The 8,226-nt window shown below is 33.9% G+C and overlaps 1 long non-coding RNA gene across 1 annotated transcript; it reads left to right on the top strand.

The window, feature by feature from the left end:
* The first annotated feature begins 5,743 nt into the window (after positions 1 to 5,743).
* On the top strand, positions 5,744 to 8,023 carry LOC133784036 (uncharacterized). Its single transcript, XR_009871090.1, has 3 exons — positions 5,744 to 5,849; positions 5,969 to 6,015; positions 7,430 to 8,023. It is a non-coding gene; the product is annotated as an uncharacterized LOC133784036 (long non-coding RNA).
* The last annotated feature ends 203 nt before the right edge of the window (positions 8,024 to 8,226 follow it).

Here is an 8,226-nt window from a genome sequence, read left to right as displayed (position 1 = left end):
CCATCATTCTTTGAATATCACGTATATCAAATTTATAAAGATATTTAATCTAATTAAATAATTTTTATTTAATTAAAATATAATTCCAATTAAAACTGATTATATATTTTCATTTAATTATCTATTAATCATATTTAAAAAGAATAATTAAATAACTGATTAAACAAGTTTATTTGAAATTCAAAATTCAAATCCCAGAGATAAAAACTCTGATGCTAGGCGCCACACATTGTATTGTACAGTGTGTGTCACCCAGCCCTATTAAGGTTGCCCAATTTTCTCATTTGTTTATTTAATCAACTTTAAGACACTATATTTATTCCAACATAAATATAAGTTAATTTAAAATTAATTTTATCTTAAAATATTAATTTTAAAATAAATAAATAAATATCATATTATAAATAAGATGTTTATTATTTTCTCTCTTTATTGTAACGTCCTGGTTACTCCAAGACCATTACTATGAACTTTAAATCGTGCTTAATTCGCTAAACGAGTCATTTGGTTATAAACGTGCATCTAGGTGTCATTAATAGGCTAAGGAGAAAAATCTCGATCAAAAGGAAATGATATAATTTATTTAAAACATAAAACTGACATGGACCCATAAAAGCATTTACAAGTTATTTACAATCCAAAATGGTCATTACAGTGTGAAAATTACAACCCGCTGACCTAAGCGGAAAAATATAGGGTTAACCCCTAGTTCCCCTGAGAAACACCTTGGTCGTGGTGGTCAAGTTGTTGCATATGTACACATCACCACCTAAGCTCTCCACTCAAGGATGAGTGAGCTTTTCTTTTCCTTTACCTGCACCACATAGCACCCGTGAGCCAAGGCTCAGCAAGAAAACTTATTAATGCATGTATACAATATAATTGATGATTATGATAATCATACTAGGCTTGTTGCCCAAATCAAACAAGTGAAGATCAATAAAGATTCTGATAATCATGTTGGGGCTTGCAGCCCAATTAGATAAGTGATTATTAAGTCATACTCTGAATAGATGACTAATAAGTCTATCTCTAGGGCTCTGAACCCTAATTAGATAAGTGACTATGAGTAAGTCACGAACTTAAACCAGATAAGTGATTTTGGAGTCACGAACTTGAATCAGATAAGTGACTAATGAGTGAGTCACGAACTTGGGCTCTGCACTCTTAGCCATGTGACGATGCAATCACCTAGGCCATCTGGCCCCGACTCTAAGTAACTAGCCTTTAGACTAAACAAGCGCTTTTGTTTTCATCGAACTTAAGGTTGGTCAAGCATTTCATGCTTATGTTGATAATGCTTATGTTGATTAGATCTAATCTTTTTGGCTTGCGTTAAACAGGCTAATACCGTTCTTGACTCATAGGTCAATCCCATACGGCTAGTGCTTAGTACTACTGTCGAACTTGACTAATAAGTCACAGCTTCACAGTTAATACTCACACCATTGCTGATTATGACTAATAAGTCAGTACCATTCACAGATTAGCAAGCCTGCTAAGCATTTAATATGAAATCAATGTCAACATATAGAGTACTCAACATGCCTCATTAATAACCATGCATGTCACATATTAGGTGTAATTTTCTTACCTCTTGTTCGAGCGCGGAATAATAAGAGAACGACCCTTGAGAACGATCAGTCTTTTAGTTCCTTAGCGGTCACCTAGTCATAACCAAACATAACTCCCATCAATGAAAATGATTAATAAAAGGTTCCCAAACCAAGATCTAGCCTCTGGAACATCGAATCCTACTAAACTGGGTAGTAGGAACGATACCGAGCCCTAAGGTTTGGATTCCCACGATGAAAACACAATTCTGGCCACAAATGCCACTAAGAGCCGCGACCCCACCCTACTGAGCCGCGGCCCGCCTTCGAAATAGAGGCGCCAGCCTCCCTGCCTGTAGCATGCGTCGTGGCCAACCTCTCCATATGTTGCGGCCCTAAGGCCCTTCAGCACCACCCCTTCTTCTTCATCAAGCTTGGGCCATGGCGCTCTAGAACATAGACGCGGCCCCACCTGAAACTCAACCAAAAACCCCTGTTTTCTTACATCAAACCCTCATCAAACTCTTATCAAATCAACCTAGAAATCACAATTAATCATCAACACATCATGTCCAATAGTTTAACCACAAAACCCAAGCTTTGAACCATTAAAAACCTCATCAAATTCTCACTTCTATAATCAAAACTTCAAGCTCAAAACTAACACAAAAATAGAGCAAGGAACCAGAAAAACGAACTGAAACCTTACCTCAAGCTCAAAATTAAACCCTCTTCAATGGTAGAACACAATCCTAGACCCTCAACCTCTAATTTCCTAGCTTGGATCCTCAAACTTGCTTCAAATTTCAAAGGAAAGGAGAAGGAAGAGATGATCGTGGAGGAGGAAAGAACTACTCAGTTTTGCTTAAGCTTTCTACAACCTTCCAACTTAATATATAACCTAAGGTCAAATAACCAAAATGCCCCCAAGCTTAATGGTTTCCTTAACAGCTCCCAAGGGAGAAATCGTCCTTTCCCATCTATCTCGTTAATCATAATTAACGTCCTCTAATTCCCGTTATTCCCAATATTCTCAAATACTAATAAATCATATCCCATTACCCTTTAATTCCCGGTAATGTACTAATCATCAAATTACCCCGAGACTCACCCCGAGCCTGGTAAATAACCTCGTTATGACCAAACCGCTAACTTGCATTCAAAGATCGTCTCATGTCGAATAGCTCGAACAAATCCACATCTTAATGTGGCCTCATCATAAATCACCAACATGCATGAAAATATACAAATATGCCATCAATGGGCCAAATTACCAAAATGCCCTTATAATGAAAAGTGGACCCACATGCATGCATTTATCATCATATAATAATATAATTCACATAAACATGCATATAATTATTTAATGGCATAATAAATCAATTATGGCCCTCCCAGCCTTCTAATCCAACCATAAATCTCATTAGGGATTTTGGGGCATTATTAATCCAAACAGGATTAATATTAATTTTAACATATAGTTTTTCAAAATAAAAACTATCTAGTTAAATAAATAATTAATTCACAATTAATAAATTACCCATAATTATCAAATAATTATTTCCTTGCCCTAGAAAATCAATTCCTTTGCAACTTAGTCATTTCTCTTAACAAATCTTTCTTTTGACATCGTTACCCTTAACAATGTAGGACAAAGGTGATCCGGGGACCATGAACCTATAATACGAAGCTCCAATAAATCAGATTATTAATTAAACTCTTTAATTTAATAAGCTTATTTATTAATTCCATGATTACTCCACTATAAATATGGAATTGCACTCTAAGTATTTATAGAATTATATTTATAAAGTTTTCTCTAGTAGTTCATTGATATAATCAATATATGTAAATTTGTCCTCCATTATTGGTTCGTTAATTAGAGCTTGTCAAAATTACCATTTTACCATTCTAATTTCCTCTTGATCCATAAGTACTATTAATTCACTAGCGAATAATTAATCTATAATCTAATTATAGATTTGAGCTTAATAACTATTTAGTTCCATAATCAACCCTTAAGGGAACCAATATTCGATCTGTTAGGAAAGTATGGATTCCAATATTGTAATTCTTGAATCTCCAAAACAAAAGTTATTAGCCTCATTATTCTAAGAGACCTTAACGAGTGAATCGAAAGATCCAATAAACATAAACACGAGTTCATGAATACTTAGGATTTAGACTGATCTACAAATGATCATCTATTATGACAAGAATTAAATCTTTACTTCTAACGGCAAGTTTATAAAGATAATTAATTCTCATTGGTCATGTCATATATAATCTCTATTATATACAACACCTTTACTAAGATGTCTATCCACATCACTAATCCGAATCTAGATTACTTGCATCTCGTGTGCTTAGCAAACCGTACTAGTAACCATTAATTAAAGATTCCTTACTTTAATAAGTTACTGACTATTTTATTTATTATATATGATCTTAATTCTCCCGTACTAATACTAGATCATATTCTCATGAATGAATAGGAAATTTCTAGATATTATTATATAATTAATTCAAACAATAATTATAACATTCAAATATAATAAAATTGTACATTTATTTAAAACCAATAAAATGTCTTTACATTCTTTTAGGACATTAATCCTACACACCCCTAGGGTCGCAGTGCCTGGGCAAACCAGAGGCTTCTTAGCGTCTTCAAACACACAGGCCGCGACACCTGAAGAACATGGCCACAACTCGGGCCTCCGAAACCCAGATATCCACAATTTTCCTGCGTTTTTCCCTGAACCTGTATCAATAATTCTCACCCCAAACATCATTTAAACCCAGAATTGAGCCTAAGTTTCCTATCCATAGAGCCTAGGCATCATAACCATTTAAAAACAATTCCATAATCCTCATCAACACTCAAAATCAAACTTAAAGCTTAACTCTCATGCATTTTCCAATCCATGGCAGAATTCAACCAAAGAGATTAAGTTTAGGATCTTACCCCTGAGATGTGTTCAACTTTGAGCTAATTCCCCAAGCTCTGCAAGCTTGTAGACTTCAATTCCTTATCTTAGATCCTCAAAAATTCTTCAGCTCCTAAGTGCCCAAGAGGGGAAGAGATAACTGAGTAAAAGAGAGAGAGAGGGAGAGAGAGAGAGAGAGAGAGAGAGAGAGAGTTCCTAATGTGTTTTTCTTTCCTTCTGTTTCCTTCTAATTAATTCTGGAGCCTCGGTAGCCTAAATCCTAGTTTATCCCTTTGCCAAAAAGTCCAAAATAACCTTAAGTTTATCCCAAATACTCCAGTGTCACCAAGGGTAACCCCGTCATTTGCCACATCCCACTAATTCCTCAAGTGTTCCTATAAATCCCCATTTGATCCCAACATGCCCAAATAATTGCTACATTACTAACTGTTACCCGGTAATTCCCGAACACATATTATATTCCCAAAATATCCCTAGGCTCCTCGCGAGCCGGGTATTCAACCCTGTTGTGAATATTTAGCTAAACTACTCCCTAGGACCGTCTCAGATCGTGCATCACAAATATACCACCACTCACCTATGGTATCAATCACAATATACACATATATCACATTTATGCCCTCAACGGGCTAAAATTACATATATGCCCCTAATAACCAGATGGGGTCCACGTGCATATTTAATTCACTTAAACATGCATTTCTAATCACATAATCATTAAATTCACATATTAGCATAATTAAATCAAAAATTGCCCTCCCCGCACACTAATCAAGACCATAAGCCTTATTAGCAAATTTGGGACGCTACACACATGGTAACGGCTCTAGGGTAGTAGGACGTTACATTTGTTTAATTATCAGTGTTATATTTTTTTAAGTGTGACTAATTATGTGATTAGAGTAGGTTACATTTTTTTTTATTAAATGTGTGTGTATGCCGAAATTGTGGGTTGTGTGTGTGGATGTTTGTTTTAATTTTATTAATTTAAGAAAATAAAAGGGAAGGAAAATTGGTTGTCTTCTTTTGGGATAAGATGACAAGGACTTACCATTTTAGTTATGTTCACATTGAGATAGGGTTTAGGTGAGGTGTAAGGAGAAGAAATGGTGGGATTTAGGCTTATTTGGTGGGATAGCATTTGAGCTTTCACACTTGGTTTCTTTTCTTAGGGTTACGTCACTAGGATATTATAAATAGAAGAAAATGTGAGACTTGGAGACCCATTTGGTGGCTGCCAAAACTTTGAGAGAAAAAAGGGGAGGAGAGCATGAAAAAGAGAAATAAAAAGAGAGAAGGAAAGAGAGAAAGAAGAAGAGAGAAAAAGGGTTTCAAGAATCTCTAGGTATGTGTTCTTATCTTGATTTTGGTTTTGATTTTTGATCCTTTAAGATTTGGTTTCTCCTTCTCAATTCTAAGAAAATTGTTTCTCTTTTCTTTGGTGGTGTATTTTGAAACCCCTAGGTGCCTAAGGATTGATTTGCTTTGTGTTCTTGAACACTACTAATGAGGTAATGAGATTCCCTACCCTTTTGTTGATTTGATGATTTGATTCTTGTTTATGGTCATTGTTCCCTACTAATGATTTGATTTGATTCTTGTTTAGTATTTGATGTTTTGAGAAAATATGCCTATGTTTGATCATATGGTTTTGATGATTATGTGTATGGAGATGATCTCTTGATCAGAAGCATGATTTGGTTTAATTAAATATTTGGAAACAAGATTATATCTTGTGTATGTTTCGGTCTAGCATTGTGGTATGGTTCAATTTATTTCTTTTGAGTTTGGACAAACATGTTTCTTGATTAAGGGATATCATGTAAGATTTGAGCATGAGAAATATAACGTTGTTTTGTTCATATATTAATGGAAAAAGTATGCTAGTATGGTATTAATTATATGATAATGTTATGTATCTCAAGAATATATGAGGATGCATGGTTGAAGGAGAACATGAATTTGTTGTATTTCTTTATGATTAATATTATATTTGAATAAAGTTTTATTTTTAGTTGTGTTGCTGAAATGATTTAAGTCTTTGATGCATGATAATTGTATTATTTTTTTAATGCATGAAAATATAAAAACATGTTTGGTTTAATGATTTAACATGAATATGAGCTTATTTAAATAAAATATTACTTGTTGATTTTGGGTTTATATTTATAGTAAATTATCAATGATTTTAAAAATAGCACATTTTATGTCTTGAAAATTCACATTTTAGAATTTATATAAGTAAAATGTAATTTTCACACTTTAATAATGTATTCTTCTTTGATAAAATACATCCACATTTGTATGGTTTAAAGATTAAGACAACTATTTTTAAAAGATATCTAGAAATTAGTTATTAAAAAAGTGAGAATTATTAGTCATTTTACCAACTATTAGGTCCATAAAGATATTTTAAAATTTTGTTTCAAACATGTATGAGTTTTAGGTAATGTGAAACATGAGTTTTGGTCAAAATTTTGTAAAACAAAGTGTCACATTTTTTTGTACATGTCGGCCAGGTATAGAATTTCAAGTTTGGAATTGTTTAAAACTATTATGTGTCACAAATAGTAGCATGATAAGTGGTATTTCATGCATTATAGGTTTTGTGAAATTATTTGGTTTCGTCATAGGCACTTAGAAGGTATACAAAGTTCATGCAAACTTTTGCGATATGCTTGTGTGAGTATGAATGGTGATTGAGACCAAATTGTACTTGCTATGTTTAGGCTTTTAAGGAAATTGTCATGTGCTGTTTGAGTGTTGTGCTTGGACCCGAGGTATGGAAGTTAGCTAGATTTATGTTTTGTTTCTGAATGGACTCTAGTTATGATGATGTGTATGGAATTGTTTGTGTTTGCTTAACCTAGTGTTGCAGCATTATAAAGGCAGACGTGCCTGAGATTCTGGCTAAAAGGGTGCCAGGTAAATCATGGACAAAAGGGTGCTAGGTGAATCATGGACAAACAAGCGCCATGGAAATGACTAAAAGGAGAGTCACATGTGATTATTGGACAATAGGGGAGTCATGATCTTATGTTGTATGTTTATGTGCTGATCATTAGACAACAGGGGAGACATGATCTTATGTTGTATGCTTATGTGCTGATCACTGGACAATAGAGGAGCCATGATCTTATGTTGGATGCTTATACTTATGATCTTATGATGAATGATTATGCTTATTTTGCAAATGATCCTACGTTTATGATTATGACCTTATAATGTACGATTATGCTTGTGTCGCAATTAGTCTCGTGTTTATGATTATGACTTATGTTGATAGTGATTGTTATAAGAAAAATATGTTAAGAATGTATGAGATATGTCACTTATGCTTGTATGTCTTGTTTGTACTTCCTTACTGGGATTTTAGCTCACCCCCTTACTTTCCTCGTTGCAAGTAAACACTAGGTAGACTTGTTTGGCATGCATAGTGAGCTGAGTCATTTCCATAAGTATGTATGTATGCTGCGGGAAGCTATTGAACGAGAAAACGATCTGGAACGCCATAGTGCATTGGAGTCTTTCATTATGTTAATTTATCAGTGAGATGTACTTATTTATTTTTAAGACTGCATCAAATTCTCTTTTATTTCGAACATTGGATCCAAACTCTTTATCTATTTAAAATAAACAGCTACTGTATTTTCAACCAGATTATATAATCCTTGAAGTTATTATTAAAGTTAGTATTTTAATAGAGAAAGACAATTAGGAAC

Source organism: Humulus lupulus, chromosome 6, assembly GCF_963169125.1.
Source record: "Humulus lupulus chromosome 6, drHumLupu1.1, whole genome shotgun sequence".
NCBI lineage: Eukaryota > Viridiplantae > Streptophyta > Magnoliopsida > Rosales > Cannabaceae > Humulus > Humulus lupulus.
The sequence above is the reverse complement of the archived record's forward strand: the minus strand, read 5'-3'. Positions and strand labels throughout refer to the sequence as shown.